A 20,644-nucleotide genomic window follows, 5' to 3' on the forward strand; every position below is an offset into this window, starting at 1 on the left:
TTTAAAGAAAGGTGTAGAAGCTAAGATGGACTGTTTAAAGAAAGGCATAGAAGCTAAGATGATTGACATGGAAGCTAAGATGGATAATTTGAAGATAGATTTGAAGACAGACATTGACGAATTGAAGGTAAATGTGAATAAGTTGCTACAAGAAATGGGCACTAAGGGTGAAAGGGTACTAAAGGAAACTCATGATGAGAATAAAAAAAATGTTAATCATGATTCCATAGATGCTAATGTTGGATCGAAGACTCACCATATTCCAAAAATCGATATGAGGAAGTTTGATGGCAAGGATCCCGCCACATGGATATTACAGATGGAGCAATTCTTCGATCTCAATAATGTGCAAAACACACAAAAGGTACGTATGGAAACTTTATATTTGGAACCAAATCAGTTTGTATGGTATCAATGGCTTTGCTCTCATAAAAAATTTATCACTTGGGCAATTTTTACGGAAGAATTGATAGCACATTATGAGGATACAAAAAGCAACACTTTTTTTAGCCAATTGATAAGTCTCAAACAAAAGGGTTCAATAATGGAGCACATTGAGGAGTTCCAAAAATTGAACATAAGGTAAAAGATATTCCAGAGGAGCATAGGATTGATGTGTTCATAGGGTCTTTAAAGGATAATATCCAACATGATGTTCGCCTTTGGGAACCTGATTCATTAGAGAAGGCATTCAGTTAGCAAGAAAAATGGAAAGCAAAATTATGGCAACCAGGAAGCATACCACTCACAACTATAAAGATGGAAGTTTGTTGCCCCTAGTCTTCCACAACCTATAAGGTTGACACCACAAAATTGGAAGAAAAAAGAGCAAAAGGGCTTTGTTACAGTTGTGATAGCAAATACACTAAAGGTCATAAGTGTGCTGAGAAGAAATTATTCTACATAGATTGTGAAGAGGAAGAAGAAAAGGAGCAAGAAAGGTCAAAAGAAGAGGATATACTCCAGGAACAAAGCCTAGATGAAGAACAAATAAATCCGACCATATCTTGTAATGCATTGGCGGGAATTACCACTCCTCAAACCATCAAGATAGAAGGACAAATCAAGAAGAAAAAGGTAATAGTGTTGATTGATTCAGGAAGCACCCACAATTTTATTCATTGTAAGGTAGCAAAAGAATTGAATTGCTTCCTATATCCAGCACCAGAGTGTCAAGTGATGATTGCAAATGGAGGAACAATAAATTTCTCTGGAAAGTGCCATAATATCAAGCTATCCATGGGAGAATATGTATTGACTAGCCCAATGCTTTCCATTCCAATGGGAGGTGCTGATGTTGTACTAGGAGTCCAATGGCTACAATCCTTGGGTACAATAGCTTTTAATTTTCAAGAACTTTTCATCAAATTTTCTATGGAAGGAAAGGAAGTTGAATTAAGGGGTATTGCAGGGAAACCAGGAAAGATAATCAGCTCTAATGGTATGACAAAGCTTCTAAAAAAGGAGCAAAGAGGTGTAATTGCACAATTATGTTCGCTAGATGTTTCCACATCGGAATCATCTATTTCTCCAGATCTCCAAAAAGTCCTGGACAATCATTCCAAGGTATTTGAGACTCCCAAAGGTCTCCCACCTATGCGTGATCATGATCATGCTATTCATCTGATTCCAGGAAGTGTTCCTCCAAACATCAGGCCGTACAGATATCCCTATGTCCAAAAGAGTGAAATTGAACGTATGGTTGCAGAAATGCTAGAGGCTGGTATAATTCAACCGAGTCAAAGTTCTTTCTCTGCTCCAGTAGTATTGGTGCACAAGAAGGATGGATCATGGCGCATGTGTCCGGATTATAGGGAGCTCAACAAGCTCACTATTAAAGATAAGTTCCCCATTCCTGTCATTGATGAATTACTGGATGAATTGCATGGATCAATTTACTTCACCAAGTTGGATCTTCGTTCAGGATATCATCAAATCAGAATGAAGATTGAAGACATTCCGAAAACAACATTTAGAACTCATGAGGGTCATTATGAATTTTTGGTCATGCCTTTTGGCCTTACCAATGCACCTTCAACATTTCAAGGTTTGATGAATTCAATTTTCAAACCATTCCTTAGAAAATTTGTGTTAGTATTTTTTGATGATATACTAATCTACAGCAAGTCTTGGAAGGATCATGTTGAACATGTTGACAGGGTGCTACAACTATTGGAGGAGAAACAATTATATGCAAAAAGATCCAAATGTTTCTTTGGAGTCCAGGAGGTGGAATATTTGGGTCATATTGTATCTCATGAAGGAGTTAAGGTAGACCCTAGCAAAATTAAAGCCATTAAGGAATGGAAAATCCCCACATCCATAAAGCATCTGCGAGGATTTCTTGGGTTGACAGGGTATTATCGCAAGTTTGTTAAGAATTATGGGAGAATAGCAGCACCTCTAACAACATTATTGAAGAAAGATGCATTTTCATGGACTCCAGAAGCAACAAAGGCCTTTGAACATCTTAAAGAGGCAATGTGCCAAGCACCGGTCTTAGCTACACCGGACTTCACAAAAACCTTTATTGTGGAATGTGATGCTTCAGAAATGGAATTGGTGTTGTTCTAATGCAAGATGAAAGACCCATTGCTTTTGAAAGTCGTCCAATCAAGGGAAAGTTTTTAAGCAAAGCTATTTATGAGAAGGAAATGTTGGCAATACTCCATGCACTTAAGAAATGGCGACCCTACCTAATGGGAAGACACTTCAAGGTAAAAACGGATCATGATAGCCTTAAATACTTTTTAGAACAAAGATTATCCTCTGAAGAGCAACAAAAGTGGGTCACAAAGATGTTGGGTTATGACTTTGAAATCATCTACAAAAAAGGGAAGCAAAATGTGGTGGCAGATGCACTCTCAAGAAAGGATGAGGATGTGGAAGCATTGTTGTGCACCATTTCTATTATCCAACCAGATTGGATAAACGAAGCAAGGGAGGAATGGAAGAATGCGAAGAAGTGTGGGCACTTATTCGAAAGCTACAACAAGATTCCAGTACGTCTGATACATTTAGCTGGCAAAATGATTCGTTATGGTACAAAGATCGCTTATACCTCTGTAAGAATTCCCAGCTAAAACAAAAGATTCTTATGGAATTGCACACTTCTCCCTTAGGAGGGCACTCAGGATTTTTAAAAACTTACCACAGGGTTAAGAAGGAATTTTTTTGGGATGGCCTTAAATCAGATATTCAAAAGTTTGTGGCAGAATGTTTGGTTTGCCAACAAAATAAAGTTGAAACAATTAAGACACCGGGTCTATTACAACCTTTATCCATTCCAAGCCAACGTTGGGAGGAGGTTTCAATGGATTTTATCACAGGTTTACCCAAGTCTGAGGGAAAGAGTGTCATCATGGTGGTAGTTGATAGACTTACCAAGTATGCACACTTTTGTGCATTATCACATCCATTTAAAGCCAGTACAGTTTCTACTGCATTTATGGAAACAATTCAAAAGCTACATGGAAACCCAAAGATTATTGTAAGTGACAGAGATCCCATTTTCACTGGAAATTTTTGGACATAATTATTTTCTTGTCTTGGTACTCAGTTAGCTCATAGCTCATCTTATCATCCTCAATCTGATGGGCAAACTGAGATAGTAAACAAATGTTTGGAAGGATATCTTCGTTGCTTTGTATCTGATAAACAGACACAATGGGTCAAATGGTTGCCTCTGGCTGAATGGTGGTATAACACTTCCTTCCATACAGCAACAAAAATGACCCCATTTATGGCACTTTATGGGTATCAACCACCATCCATCACATCATATTTAAGAGAAAATTCTAAGGTTCAGGCAGTGGAACATCACATCGAACATCAACAACAAGTCCTCCAACTCTTAAAGGATAACCTCGTGTTGGCACATAATAGAATGAAACAACAGGCAGATCAACATCGCAGTGAAAGAAGTTTTGATGTAGGTGATTGGGTATTCCTACAGCTACAACCATATAAGCAAATGTCCCTCAAGCAAGCTAAGAAGGATAATAAATTATCACCAAAGTATTATGGTCCGTACAAGGTGTTGCAAAAGATTGGTACTATGGCATACAAATTGGAGCTTCCTGCAGCTTCTCGATTGCACCCAGTTTTCCATGTTTCATGTTTAAAGAAGGTTATAGGCGACAAGCTCCCAGTTCAAACAATATTGCCAGAACTTGACAAGGAAGGAAAAATTATATTGGAACCAGAAGCAATCACAGAAACAAGAACTTGACAGCTACGAAATCGATCAATTTCAGAGTATCTTATCAAGTGGAAGAACTTATCGGCTGAAGATTCCACATGGGAGGATGAGAATTTTATGCAGAAGTATCCAGAACTACTCAAGCGTTGAGGAAAACACTTTTTTGAAGGAGAGGGGCATGTTGGGTCCCTATAATACTAGTGATTACCCCATTACTATTGTAGTTATACCCCTTATTAATATTGTTGTGCCCCTATTACCCCCATATTGTTATTACTGTGCCCCATATAATCCCTCTATTGTTATTTTTGTGGCTTTATATTATTATTGTTAGGTCGGCTGGATTATATTGTGACACCTTAGACTCCTATATATAGAAAGGAGTTTTTGTCATTTGAATCATCCAAATATTGTTCATTTATGTAATGTAAAGGAGGTTGCCCCCTCGAAGAGGCTGAATTCTAAGGCGTTGATCTATCTTTTTTATCTTTTCTTGAGCTGGTTTCATAACAGATCACTAATTGGAGGACTCCAATTGTCAACACATGAAAATGATATCACACATCCAAGGCTCATCACTACTTGGGGGCATCCACTTGTCAAATAATGACAATGATTTCACACACCAATGGCCTATTGTCCATGTCCACCCTCTATATGAAGGGTCACATCTGTCAGGCCAAGCTTCTCGTTGAAAACCAAGAAATTTCCTTTCGGGAAAAGCTTGGTAAGAATGTTAGTAATCTAGTCATAAATCAATATGTGATGAAGTCTTACTGCTCCTCTTTGCACCATATCCCAGATATAGTGATATTTGATCTCAATGTGTTTGGACTTGCCATGGAACACATGATTTTTAGAATTTCGAATTCCACTCTTATTGTCACAGTAAATTACTGTAGTGTCCAACACTTTTTCAAACAACTCTTGAAAGAGATTCCTTATCCATATTGCCTCACATCTAGCCATTCTAGCAACAATGTATTTTGCTTCATCCATGCTAAGGGAAATAGACTCTTGCTTTATGCTCATCCAAGATATCATGGTAGATCTTAATCTTTTACAGCACCCTGGTGTGCCTTTTCTGTCAGTAGAGCTACCATCCCTATCAACATTAGAGTATCCATGTATCCTTACATCTTTGGCAGTATATTTCAATCAAAGATTGATGGTGCTATGCAGGCACCTCAACACATCCTTTGCAGAAACTGAATGTGCATGAGCGGATTTAATCATTTGTTGATTCATAGTATTGACTGCAAATCACATATCTGTTCTAGTGTTCACTAAGAATATGAGTGCCCCAATCTGTTAATGGTACTCAAAAGGATTAGCCAAATCAGGTCTCAGACCTTTACCAAAATGATTCTTAAAATTCATTTCCATTGGAGTATTCATGGACTTACACTTAGTCATGCCAAAACTTTATAATATTTTACCAACATATTTTCCTTGAGCAAGGAAAATCTGACTAGATTTCTTCCATACCTCTAGGCCTAGAAAGTAGTGCATCAAACCAATATCTTTAATTTGAAATTTATAATCCAACTCCCTCTTACACTGGATAATAAGAGGTTCATCACTGGTCAGAAATAAATCATCAACATCCAATACCAAAATCAAATGCATACCTTGGACTATCTTAAAGTAAATATTTGGATTTACATTGCTCATGGTAAAAGAAAGCTTCACCAAGAGGCTATCGATGCAACCATACCAATCTCTTGGAGATAGATTCAAATCATAGAGGGATTTATTCGTCCTACACACATGAGTTTTTGGATTATGTAATTCAAATCCTCGTGGTTGCTCCACAGATACTTTTTATTTAAGGAAGTCTTGTAGAAAAGAAGTCTTCACATCCATTTGGTGAAGAGACTATCCTTGGCAAGAATCTAGAGCTACAATAGATCGGATGTTGGTGTAATAGGCAATAGGTGCAAAATATTTGTCATAATCTATTCACTCTTTTTCATAGAAAACTCTAGCCACAAATCTAGGTTTATATTTTTCAATACTGCCATTAGCACCATGTTTAATTTTATAAATCCATTTAGAAGATACAACGTATTTACCTTAGGGTCTTGGAACGACTTCCCATATATCATTATGAATTATGGATTCATATTCTTTATACATTGCATCTTTCCACACTTAGACCTTTACAGATTCGTCAAAATTCCATGGTTCAGCTTAAATAATGTTGCTTATGGCTACAACATATCCTTGGAAATGAAAAGATTTCTTCGTTTCTTTTAATGTTCTTCTAGGGGAAGCATGTTTATTAGCATCTTTAGGAGTGTCATGATGCCATAAATGTCTCCTTTTAGAAGGACCCAAAGGATCCATGGGCTCCAAGGGTTCATAAAAAAAATTAGTTTTCGCTTCAGGGTATTATTGTATCTCAAATAGATCATCTTGACTATCAACATTAGTAGGAGGAAGAGGAGTGTCTCTTACTTTTCCAAGAGCTACATCTTCATCAAATGTTACATCCCTGCTAAATTCTATATTGCTTCTACCAAGTACATATATTTTGTAAGATTTAGAATTATCACAATAACCAACAAATGTACCCTTCTTACCTCAAGCTTCTAACTTGTTCCTTTTCTCTTTTTGGACATGAAAATAGATAGGGCATCCAAATATCCATAGCTGCCCAACTTCAGGATTCTCTCCAGTTAATACTTCTTCAGGAGCCTTTTTGTTTAGGTCATGGTGAGGAAATCTATTTTAAACATAGACAATTGTGTTTTCAGCTTCTCCCCATAGAAACTTTGACAATTGATGATCATGCAACATAGCTTTGACCACTTCCATGATAGTTTTATTCTTTCTCTCAGCCACACCATTTTGTTCCAGGTTATATGGTACAATGGTGTCTTTTATGATTCCATTTTCTTTGTAGAAGTCAATAAAATCACGTGAAGTGAAATCTCCTCCATTATCAGATTTGAAAATTTTTATTTTCTTTACAGTTTGTTTTTCTACTAGAGCTTTGTAATCCTTGAACATATTTAAAGATTAACTTTTATTTTTTCAGAAAATAAATCCATTTTTTGTGAGAAAAATAATCCACAAATATAATATAATACAAGTAACCACCAAGAAAATTTATAGGCATTGGTCCACATAAATCATAATGTCTAAGAAGCAATACCTTATTAGTTCTACCTATGCTTGAAGGGAATGGTCCCTTCACTTTCTTTCCACTTGCACATCCTTGGAAAATGTATTCATGATTAGATCTGATTTCTGACATTCTAGAATCCATGTTTCTCACATGAGGAAATACTTTGTAGTGCAAGTGAGAAAAAATTCAATGCGAAAGTTCACTTTGATGATTGATGTCACAGATTAGTGCATGAATAGGTCTTCTGTTGATTTTGTATAGAGCTTCACATATAGATCCTAAAGTGAGGGCATATCTCATGTTGGATCTTAATGGTAAAGTCTTAATGGCTAAGTGAAAACTTTACCATTTATGAAAGCACCTTTCATTCCTTTATCTTCTAAAGCTAACATGGACACAAGATTCTTCTTTAAACTAGGTACATATAAAACTTCTTGAAGAGTCAAAGTTTTACTTTGATTCAGACAAAAAGAAACAGAACCATATCCCTTTATGGGATATGTATAAATATCTGCAAGAATGATCTTTAGGTATGTCTCTTTCTCAACCATATTAGAGAGTACTTCTTCATAACTATTAAAGTTCCTTGAAGAACCACTATCAACCAACTAGATATCATAAAAATATGTAGGAGATGAACTAGAGAAAGTAGAAATAATAAATTATTATAATTGAGTCTCAGCTGCATTATTATCATATTTTTGGTTCCTTAATAAACGATAGTTTTCTCTACGAGCAGAAGGGGATTCTCCTATTCTTCCATAATAATAATTGTTGGAGTAACTGTTGAAGTTCAATTTTGATGCGCTTTTGTTCTCTAAACAATCACGAGTATACTGGGCATGCTCGCAACAATTATTGCATTGGACTTTTGATAAGTCTTTGGTCCAATGAGAGGAGTTGTTGGGAGCAGACTTTCATGAATAGTGAATTTCTCTTCTTCCTCTACTCTTTTTTACTTGAACAACAAAGGCAGTAGGCTCTCCCTCCTCATTATTGGGAATTCTCCCTCTGGAAATCATTATGGTTTCTTCTTGACATCACTTTCCTAGGAGCTCATCAAATGTAGGAAAATTTTCACTATTACTGATAATAATAATATAACTTTCCCAAGGAGAAGGAATACCTCTAAGCGAAATCAGTACCAGATATTTATCAGAAACAACTTCACCACACGCTGACAACTGATATTTGATTTTTTATATCCTCGTGAAATATGCTTGAATGGTTTCTTCTTTGTTCATCTTAACATCCTTGAGTTGATTCTTCAGAGTAAGAATTTGACTCAAGTTGTTCACTTGATATATTTTAATTAGCTTGTCATACATTTCTTTGTATTTTTCAAATTGGAAACATAAGTGACAAGGTGGTCCGCAAGAGAGTGAAGGATAATATTTTTAGCCTTGAATTCTCCTTTCTTTTATCTGGGATTGATAATAACATTGGATATTTCAAGTGGTTCTGCTACCTCTCCTTCAACATACTCTAGAACATCATGTTTGACAAGAGTAATATTCAATTTGGCCTTCCAAAGGAAGAAGCTTGAAGCATCAACAAACTTATCTTCATTCTTAAAGTATGAGGGAGACATCTTGATCTACTCAAATTTCAGCAACAAATAGAAATGGAAAACAAGAGATATTTTAGCTGTAAATGAGATATTTCAGCAGCAAAAGGGAAGAGAAATTTCAACAAAAGGTGAGCATTGAGTAGAAGGAACAACAAGATATATTTAAGAAAAAAGGGAGCTGCTAATGGAGGTAGAAAAAAAGCTATATTTCAGCGGAAAACAAGCTACAAATGGAGTGAACAAAAATCTATATTTTAGAAAAAATAGAGTTGCAAATGGAGTAGACAACAAGTTATATTTCAGCATAAAAGGAGCTGCAAATGGAGTGAACAACAAGCTATATTTCAGAAAAAAGAGAGCTCCAAATTGAGCAAACAACAAACTATATTTTAGCAGAAAGGAGCTACAAATGGAGAGAATAACAAGAGATATTCTAGAAAAAAGAGATTTGGAAATGGAGCTTGTCTTCACCAAAGCTCTGATATCATGTTGAAATTTTGATGCTCTATGTTGTTACAATCACTTAAATCCAGAACTTCTTTATGCAAAATTTAAAGAAGATATCTGACAGCAATAGCTAATGCAAACACAAAATTACTTTAGCTATCCAAGATCTCCTCTTTCTCTTCATGACTCTCTCTCTCTCTCTCAATCTTCCTCTAGGCTTTCCAACAATCTCTTTCTCAAGTTTGAATTCTCCTCTCACAAGAACAAGTAAGTATGTAAAGTGAGGATGAGAGGCACAAATATATAAGAAGAGAGAGGAGGTCAAATTCATAAGGGAGTAACTCCTATGCTTTGATGAGGAGTTACATATGCCAAAATAGGAGTGTAACTTATGTCATAAAGGAGAGGAGTCTAACTTATGCATTAAAGAGGTGTAAAAGGAATCTTTTTATGGTGAGTCATTAAATTGTGTAAGGGAGTGTAAGAGGTGCGTAAGAGCATTAAAGAGAGAGAGAGAGTAACATATGCATTAATTGAGGGGAGTTACATATGACGTGATTGAGTCTCATGATTGAGGGACATGAATTTATATTTAATAATAATATAATAATATCATAAAGAGGATAATAGTAATATTAATAATACTATTGATGATTAAGTTAAAAATTAAACAATTCAGATTGATTAAGGAATAGTTAAGTGATTTTCCATTGTATATATATGACTACAAATTGATGGAAAGTGATTTTCTATTTTTGGAAAGTCATGGTTACAAAGATAAACATGACTTTCTATTTTTATAAATTCACTTTAGAAAGGTCAGAAATGAAGTTTTATTGAAAGAAATTCATCCCATAGCTGTCAATTTTCAGCAGCCAGGAACTCATCCTACCCGCATAGTGTAGTTCCTATGACAATGACCCTCCCTAGTGGTGTGTATGATTTGGGGTGCACGTAGTGCCCATAAACTTCTAGGGACTTAAGGAAGGTGACTGGGGTGGGCTACCTTGGTACCTAGACAATTAAACTACTCCATATTTGATTTTTTGGGAGGGTACTTGCATTCATGATAGTGCTTGTCCCCTTCTTATCGAGGTTTGGGTGCAACTTAGGACTAATCATAATTGTCAGTTTAGACTACCTCTCTCTTGTAGCCATTTGATACTAGTTTCATGTCCAACTAGTTGTTACTATCAAATATAATTTTTTGGCTCCTTGTTGATCTATTTTAGAGTTTTTTTCTTTATAGGTGTGTGATGTTTGCTATTGAAACTAATATATATCTATATATATATATATATATATATATATATATATATATATATATATATATATATATATATATATATATATATATATATATAGATATATATATATATATCTAGATATATATATATAGATATATGTATATATCTATATATATATATATATATATATATATATATATATATATATATATATATATATATATATATATATATATATATCATACTCAATTTAAAATATTGTTAAAGTATATCATTCACTGTGGCTACCCAAGGCCTTGTCATCAGTCTCAATGGTTGCAAGGACTTCCTCCACCTTTCTTGGAGCAATTCACGAGTGAATTAGATTCCCATGCTACAAAAGGGAATTAGTCTCTAGTATCAAATAAAAAATCACACAACACTTCCCAAGAGTCTCTTTTAAACAAAGGATCCTTTTATTGAATGTTTTGTACCTCCTTTTAATCCTCCACTTACTAACCCTCTTCAGCCTATTTTGGTTCAAGTTGCACCTTTGCCTATCATGTCTTCGTCAGTTTCCACTCCTAATGTCCTAATGACTGCTAGTGGGTCTTGGTATTTTGTGGACAACTTTTCTCCACCACCACTTACCTCTCCTACTGTCGTGGCGGAAAAAGTCGTTTGTGCGGGCACAACTGACCTCCCTAGGAGTCTAAACTCTCTAGCGACAAACAAGACAAAATGGAGTGATCTTTCTCTAAATATACCTTTTAAAACATGAAGACTACAAGTGTTTAGGCTTACCTTATTCCAAAATGCTGTTGTTGTAGTCCGTCCTTGCTGATCCGGATGAGCTCCTCCTTCACATCAATTCCTGCAACCACAAACAATCAAACAATTACCAAGCACTTGCATTTCATATAATAAAACATATATTCAACATGCAGACCAAGGAACACATGAAATAACTCATTAACACAAGCTATTGAGAAAAATAAACCAGTTTGTATTAATAACGAAACAAAGAAACTCTTACAACCTGGCCTTGGTGTTGTGCAAGTTCCTCCCAGGGTCCATCAAGGGTTTTCCTCTACTTTGACAAAGCTCACCCACTTCCAAGTAGAATCAAGCAAAGACAATCTCTCCTCACAAGGTTCTAAATGGGAGTCCTAATTCCTGCAGCATTTACCCAAAGAAAATGTATAGCTTCAACCTCCCCTCCTTCTGGCTCAATGCCTTTATTTATAGTGCTGTAAAGAGGTTATTCAGGTCCACCATCAATGGGATAATCCCCCTCTTTGGGTGGGATAGCTCCCTTATTGATGGGATAAGTTCCCCCTTAATAGAGATGCATGAACCAACTGGAGGCGCATCCAAATCATCAAACCGACATCTAGAAAGTTCTAGAAGTAACCACAAGTAACTTTTTTAAGATGAAACTTGCGCATTTTGCCTTTTACAGAAGGACGCACCTGTCCTTTGACATACAGAGCGTCCAAAGACGCAGACTTTGTGAACATGATCAGCGTCCCCGCAGGTGAGGCTTGAGAGAACCTGCGACCCCAGAGATAAACATATTTTTTACAAGACTTTCTCTCTTCTTTGAGTTTGAGATGGATAACAGAGGCATAAGACTTGCCTAAGAGGGTAGCATGACTGTTGATTTGAGCCATACTAACTGTAAGTAGTCATGGTGACATTTTTTAGTGTAACAGATTGCCCCCTAAAGTGCGAAGCCTGGAATAGATTTAGGGTTTTGTAATTCTAGGAAGGGTGAAGCGCTTTATCATTTCAAGGATTGTCTTGTGGATGACCTGGTTGGAACCTGCAATTTTCAACACAAAATACATGGATAAGATTATATCATCACTGAGGTAGGCATTCCCATACTCAGATTCAAAACTTTAACTAATGGACTAACTATTCTGATACAGGAATGATCTTGCAATACATCATTTTATAGACTTTTGTAGACACAGTATGGACGCAGCCATCTGTTTATGATTAGTCTACATAGATAATGAATACAAAACTCCTCGCAGCCTGGATAGTAGAAACTAGATCCAGGGTCTTCACTTCTACTTCCCGAATTGGTACGATTCTAGCCATGTGATTAAATGATTTGATGTCGAACATGTTAGAAACCACTTGATTACCAGTCGATGATGTAAACTGTTAACAAGCGTGAGAGAGACCACCAATAATGTCAATGGTTCTCAAAGTACCAAGCACAACCCGTGAAATGTGAATAGATGTTTTGATGTCGAACACTTCACGGAATCCTTTGATCGAAAGTCAATGATGTAAACTGACGTCAAAGGCGAGAAACCTGCCATTGATGCATGCAGACTTCAAGGTACTGTCGATTCCTAAGTCATCTTTCTAGATAATGTGTCGATGTCGATAGAAAGCGACCCGTTGCAGGCAAGCCCGCAACACAAAATCATTGTTCAAGTTGAAGAAATGTTGCCGTAAGGACTGACTCAGGGATGGTCAAATGGATGACAAGTATTTTGCAGATGAAAGTTTTTGCTTGCAGACCTCTTGAACACATAACGACACAACAGATGGCTTGGTGACGAATATCTCAAAGTTAATCCCCGGACCCGGTTAAAGACTTTCAAAGTGGTTTGATCAACTTGTGAGGTAAAAGATTTCCCAACCCAGGTGAATGAAAAGTGTCGTGTTCAAGAGCGGTGATAAAGTTTCTTTCGAGACAAAAGGTAACAAACAGGTTCATTCTTCTCTCTTTTCCCCCACCATTTCTGGCAAGTACCTCTTTATTTTTAACAAGCTTGAGGAGGATAACATATGCTTGATTATAAGCTCATCCTTCGGACGAGTCCAACCTAGTTTAAATTCGAACCCTAGGAAGGAGTGGTTCGTTCCTGTTTGTAATTGAACAGGTCCTCTACTGTAAAAGTTTAACAAGCCCAGTATAGGAGAAACTCGACGTTTTTCAATTTTAGAGAGTCTGAAAAAACTAAAGGAGACTCCACGTTGAACTTTTTCGTATATTTGTGTCCCTCAAGCCCGAAAAAGTATAAAATAATACCTGGGGGAACCGCTTGATCTTGCGACCAAGGAGTACTTTCATAATAGTGTCGTCGACCTGAAAAGTAAAAAGCGATCAAGGACACGTCGTTTTATTTCCTTATTGAGTTTGAAACGACAAAAACCCGGCAATCTTTTCCTGATTTTACGGTCAGAAAAGAGCTAAAAGGGGACCGTCTTTTAATTCCGTTTTAACGAGTGTAAAAGAAACGCTCGGCGATCTTTTCATGTTTTAGGAGTCAGAAAAGGGCTTAAAGATGACTCTGATATTTTTGTTTGTGAAAAAATTAAAATTTCCCTTGAAATCCCTTTGTCCTGCACAAAAGCGACACATTACTCATACCTGTTTAAAATAGGCAAAAATACATCGAAAAATACCTTTTCATGGTAAAAAATGAACTAATTCATCCAAAAAACCTATAAAAAGACCTTTTACCATATCATTTTTACCGTTTGACTTTGGAGGTTGAAAAAGGAGCTTTTGACAAGAAACTTCCCGTGGTCGCTGCGGAAAATCTGACCGTCGGAATCGAACGCCGTTTCATCCAGGTATTTTACACATCCTACTCTACATTTCTATCCGTTTAGAATTAATTTTTAGGTCTTAGTTTCATTTTTTGGGGGGGTTTTGGTTTTGGAATGCGCCTCTCGGCGGACGCGGGTGCCCTTCGGATGACCCGCGTCCCCCGACTTTTTCTCATACGGGAAAATGGTCGGGAGATGCGGCCCACCTTCAGGCCAGCCGCGTCCGGGCGCCCTGTGCTACAAAGCCGGGGTGCGTCTTCCGAGAAGTGCGCATTTCAAAACCCCAACTCTCTCAAAAAACTACCAAAAATTCCCAAATCAATTTCTAATTGCTATTTTTGATGTGCAGGGTATTAACCATGTTAGATTGGAGAGAAAGAGAGCATGTAGAGGAAGATGAAGTTGCAGTAAATCACCAACCTTCTCTGGATGCCCTAAGAGCATGCGGATTATACAAATATTGGACCATACCGGGCATGAGGGGCCAGGTAAGATTCTTGGAATGGCTGGTTGAGCGATGGAACGTCCAAGAACAAAGCTTTTACATAGGAGGGCATCAGCTCGAGATAAAGCCCTCGGATGTATACTTTCTCACTGGCTTGCCGAACAGAGGTGAGCAACTCAGTCTTGCGGGGACTAGGCCGGGTGGCCAATCCCTTGATAGTCTCCGCGAGGATTGGTGCACACGTGGGGCTCACCATTCAAAAGGCATAGAGATAAAACACATCACTCTACCGGAACTCAAAGTCATAGCGTTCACGGTAACCAGAATTTGCGGCGCGACCGCTTTACACATTGCTTCCGGATCCCAAATGCGGATGGCAATTGACTGTTACCAAGGCACCATTTTCAATTGGTGTGAAGCTGTGTCGGCTCATATGAAGAGCCAACTGACCAAGGCAAAGAACGGACGACTAAAGACTTTTGGATATGGGCCTATAGTCGTGAGCTTTGCCTTGGAGAGAGTTCCAATGTTGATCCCTCAGCAACTCACTGTTGATATCTTGGGTCCTCGGCAGCCAAAGCTGATACGATGGGTTGCGGTGATGGCCCGGCATCCTGACGAGGGTGCGACAGTGGTTCGATTCTCAGATAGTTACTTTCACTGGTTAGAGGACCAGATTTTTTCGATACAGGACTTTCCGTATGCCGGAGTGGATTTTAGAGGTGATCCGGACATGGTTCTTCCACCGGGAGAACAATGGGATGACAGAGGTACTTTATTTTTCACACGTTTTCTAATTATGTATTTTTTTATTTTTCATATATATCGTCTCAAACTAACAGTAAAAATTTTCAAAATGCAGATGTTGGTCCACAGCGTCCAGCCAACCTCCGGCCTTTTGATAGACTACATCCAGCTGCACCGGTACCGGCCCCACAGGACGCGGCTGCAGACGTACTAGCTGAGTTGGAGCATGATCTAGAGCATCTCACGGTAGACATACCTGAGACTACTATGGACGACATTCCTATCAGACTTCAGCGTTTTGTAGTCGCGGTCCCTGGACCGTTTAGGAGATTTTTGCGTAAGGTAGCCCGTGCAGTGGTGTCGTACAGAGAGCACCACCAGTGATTGACTAGTCACTTTTGTAGTCACATGTGACATTTTGACTTTTTGTACTTATCATTTTGCCGATCATAAGGTGTTTTTCAACCTATGATCGAAGACGATGTATATATTTTTTGACACACTTCTATCTATATATATCACTATTACCGGCTTATCTTGTTTAACATATGTGATGAAATGTTTTTAAATTTACTTGGATGATTATCGCAAATGTCTGTCCAACATTCGAGAAGCAATTGCATCTGCTAATGTATTTAAAGACCTTGGAATATGCTGATATTCAATGTAATCAAATTCACGTTCCAAGAGACGCACTCTCAAAAACAACCTTAATAACACAGGATTTCTAATGGCATAAACTCTATTAAGCTGTAATACAACAAGTTCAGAATCTAACCTCACTATCAAACGTCGAATTCCAAATGAAATAGATTCGGATAATAATTCAACCACTGCACTGTATTCTGCAATGTTATTCGTTGTTTGACCGAGGCTTACCCCATGCATAGAAACTAACTCGTCAGAGGGCGAATAGATAACCCAAGCTGCGGAAGAGATATTCCGTGTACTACGACAAGCACCATCAGCAAATCCAATGTATGTTTGGAGAGGCGTCGACATCTGCAATATCAAGAGTAAAACCAAGATAAGCCAGAATAATGACGAAAAAACACACTCTCTAAGCTAAGCACACTGGCTAAACTAACAAATACGCTAGCTAGAAAGAAAATCTAACCTATCTAAAGATTTCTCCATCCACCATTTAAGCATAATACCTCTTTAAGTAAAGTCCATTTCTGGGTTTACCCAAAGAGTCCCCATCAAAATCAACCAGCTCATAAGCCCCTTTTGCTAATTTTCACTTTACAATGTAGGGTCCATGCCACATGGGAACGAATTTTCCAGCACCTAGCTTATCATTAGCTTGATCATATAATAGCACTAGGTCTCCTTCCGAAAAACTTCGAGGGGTTACATTTCTATCATACTGAGCTTTCATGCGTTTCACGTGAGTCTCGATTGCCAATGTAGCGTCATGTCGAGTCTCATCTAATTTAGCCAAGTATAATAAACGTTTCTCCTCTTCGGAAGTAGCTGGAAGTAATTCGACAGCCATTTGAAGTGATGGGATTTCACATTCAATGGGTAACACAGCTTCCAAGCCATAAACTAGCTGGAAAGGAGTGAACCCTGTTGAATTTTTCACTGAGGTCCGGTATGCCCATAGCGCTGAAAATAACATGTTGTGCCAATTCGACCGATGAACACCAATGGTTCGTCGGATCATGATAACCAGAACTTTGTTGATAGACTCAACCAAACCGTTGGCTTGCGGATAATAAGGAGTAGAGCTATCGTGGCGCAAACCAAGCTGGCTTGTAAGCTCAGTCATCATGACATTTCGAAAATGGCTCCCATGGTCAGTAATGATTGCTTGTGGGACACCAAACCTAGTTATGATATGATTGAATACGAAAACTGCAGCTGTTTTGCCGCTTGCGTCGAATGTAGGCATCGCCTCGGCCCACTTAGTAAAATAATCAACCGCAAGGATGATATACGCATGCCCCCCGGCCGAGTGAGGGTTACAAGTAATAAAGTCGATACCCCATTTGGCGAATGGACCAACGGCAATTATAGGGTGGAGAGGAGCAGGTGGAGCGCGCATCTTGCGATCAAACACTTGACAGTTGTGGCACTTCCTGACTGCAATGATACAATCTTTAAACATAGACGGCCAGAAATAACCAGCGCGCAACACCTTCTGAGCTGTGGCATACCCAGACATATGATCGCCACATGCTCCCGAGTGACAATCATTCAAAACTCTCTCAGCCTCTTCGTGAGTTAAACAACGTCGAAAAACTAAGTCTGCCCCCCGGCGATAAAGTGTATCTCCAATAATTCTGTATGGCTGGGATTGAAACCGAATTTTTCGACGTTCCGCTTTGGAAGCTTCAGGCCGAAAGGTTTGGGTTTGGAGATAGATGATTATATCCCCGTACCACGGATCTACAGTACTGATAAGAAACAAAGATTCGTCCGCAATGGACTCTTCTGCCACAGTCTCTGTGTCAGCACTAGGGAAATCACACATCAATTCCGCGAAAACTAAGGATTTCTTAGACTTGGACTTCTCGAACTCCAAGTCGAACTCTTGCAGGATAACAATCCATTTAGAGTACTTGCCCCCTAGCAGTTGTTTTGTCAAAATATAAATCATAGGGTTGCAATCCGAAATAACTGTAGTTTTGCGGAGAAGAATGTAGTGACGGAAACGCTGGACAGCTTGAACGGCTGCCAGGGCCAATTTCTCCACATGCGAATATTTTAGCTCAGTTGGATTCAAGGTCCTACTAAGATAATATATCACATGCTCCGCTCCGAATTCATCTTCTTGAACTAACACCATTCCAATGGTGGAATGCGAAGCTGCGAGGTATAAGAAGTAGTCTTGGTTGTAGTTGGGAGGATGCAATAACGGTGCATGGGTTAACGCGTGTTTAAGTGCATCAAAAGATTGTTGGGCAATCTCGTCCCAAAAGAATTGTGCGTTCTGTTTCAACAACCGTGTAAAACCTTTAGTGACCTCGGCGTAGTTTGGGATGAATCGGCGTAAAAAGTTCGCTTTCCCTTGCAAACTTTGGAGTTGGCGCAAACTCGAAGGAGGAGGCAATTTGATGATAGCCTCGACTTTCGAGGGATCGACGCGAATGCCGGCTTTTCAAATAACAAATCCCAGCAATCGACCTGTTTCTATACAGAAAACACACTTGTGGGGATTCAACCGAATTCGATAATGCCTACACCTCAAAAAGATTGCTCGTAGATGGACAAGGTGATCAGCTCGATGTAAAGAATGAGCAGGCAAATCATCGAGATAGGGTTGCACAATGTGCTTGATGTCGTGAAATGCATAAGACATCGCCCGTTGAAAAGTAGCCCCGGCATTCTTAAGCCCGAAAGGTAATTTGCAATAAGCAAATGTCCCCCATGGACAAATGAATGCCGTTTTTGGTTGGTCGGCAGGTAGAATATTGATTTGATTATAGCCCGAAAATCCATCCATAAAGGAAAACATTTCACTTCCGGCACAATCATCAATAATTTGATCATCAATAATTGGAGTCGCCAATTTGTCGTGGCGGAAAAAGTCGTTTGTGCGGGCACAACTGACCTCCCTAGGAGTCTAAACTCTCTAGCGACAAACAAGACAAAATGGAGTGATCTTTCTCTAAATATACCTTTTAAAACATGAAGACTACAAGTGTTTAGGCTTACCTTATTCCAAAACGCTGTTGTTGTAGTCCGTCCTTGCCGATCCGGATGAGCTCCTCCTTCACATCAATTCCTGCAACCACAAACAATCAAACAATTACCAAGCACTTGCATTTCATATAATAAAACATATATTCAACATGCAGACCAAGGAACACATGAAATAACTCATTAACACAAGCTATTGAGAAAAATAAACCAGTTTTTATTAATAACGAAACAAAGAAACTCTTACAACCTGGCCTTGGTGTTGTGCAAGTTCCTCCCAGGGTCCATCAAGGGTTTTCCTCTACTCTGACAAAGCTCACCCACTTCCAAGTAGAATCAAGAAAAGACAATCTCTCCTCACAAGGTTCTAAATGGGAGTCCTAATTCCTACAGCATTTACCCAAAGAAAATGTATAGCTTCAACCTCCCCTCCTTCTGGCTCAATGCCTTTATTTATAGTGCTGTAAAGAGGTTATTCAGGTCCACCATCAATGGGATAATCCCCCTCTTTGGGTGGGATAGCTCCCTTATTGATGGGATAAGTTCCCCCTTAATAGAGATGCATGAACCAACTGGAGGCGCATCCAAATCATCAAACCGACATCTAGAAAGTTCTAGAAGTAACCACAAGTAACTTTTTTAAGATGAAACTTGCGCATTTTGCCTTTTACAGAAGGACGCACCTGTCCTTTGACATACAGAGCGTCCAAAGACGCAGACTTTGTGAACATGATCAGCGTCCCCGCAGGTGAGGCTTGAGAGAACCTGCGACCCCAGAGATAAACATATTTTTTACAAGACTTTCTCTCTTCTTTGAGTTTGAGATGGATAACAGAGGCATAAGACTTGCCTAAGAGGGTAGCATGACTGTTGATTTGAGCCATACTAACTGTAAGTAGTCATGGTGACATTTTTTAGTGTAACACCTACAACCAGTTCAATGCAATTTATTTGTTATCCTACTATTCAAACTATTCCTAATCTAGGCATCCCAACTATGCCCACTATAGGTGGAGTTCATCACTTTCCTACCCCTACGCCTTTCATGTCAGCTCTTGGACCTCTAGTTATCACCGCCATGGGTGTTGTTAGTTTGACTACCTTCAATAAACCATTTGGTTGGAACCCTTTGCTAAGTTATAACCCCTATATGGTTATGACTAGGAGAAATGTCTCCAAAATGAACATACCCATTGGGGGCATGTCAACCTCTATACCCTCTATAGTAAAATCTGGTATCTCGCTAATCAATCTTTTTCCTTCCACTGGTGATCCTACACTCAATGCACCTAATGTAGCAGCGATATCCCTCATCCCAGTCTTGCTACATCTCCCTGGATCATCCCTACCTAATAATCATTGAATCAAAGGGGAAAATTATATCATGAGGGAATCAAATTCTCTAGTAGTCACCCTCAAGCTGGGAGTGTGCCTTATGGCCCACCACTTTATATGACCCCACCTCCACCACAAGGAAACTAATATCCTTTGCAACCTACATACCATGTTGGAAACTAGATGATAGGTGGACCTTCTGGTTCGTTAGGTCATCTTTCTCCACCCTAGTCTAATTTTAGGGAACCTATCACTTTTTCTTATTGGATACTCTTGATATCAAACATAACTTGCTTTGGCCTCCAACCCTACA

The sequence above is a fragment of the Pinus tabuliformis genome, chromosome 1_1 (genome assembly GCF_031772625.1).
Source record: "Pinus tabuliformis cultivar Carrire ecotype Pingquan chromosome 1_1, CPIR1, whole genome shotgun sequence".
Lineage (NCBI taxonomy): Eukaryota > Viridiplantae > Streptophyta > Pinopsida > Pinales > Pinaceae > Pinus > Pinus tabuliformis.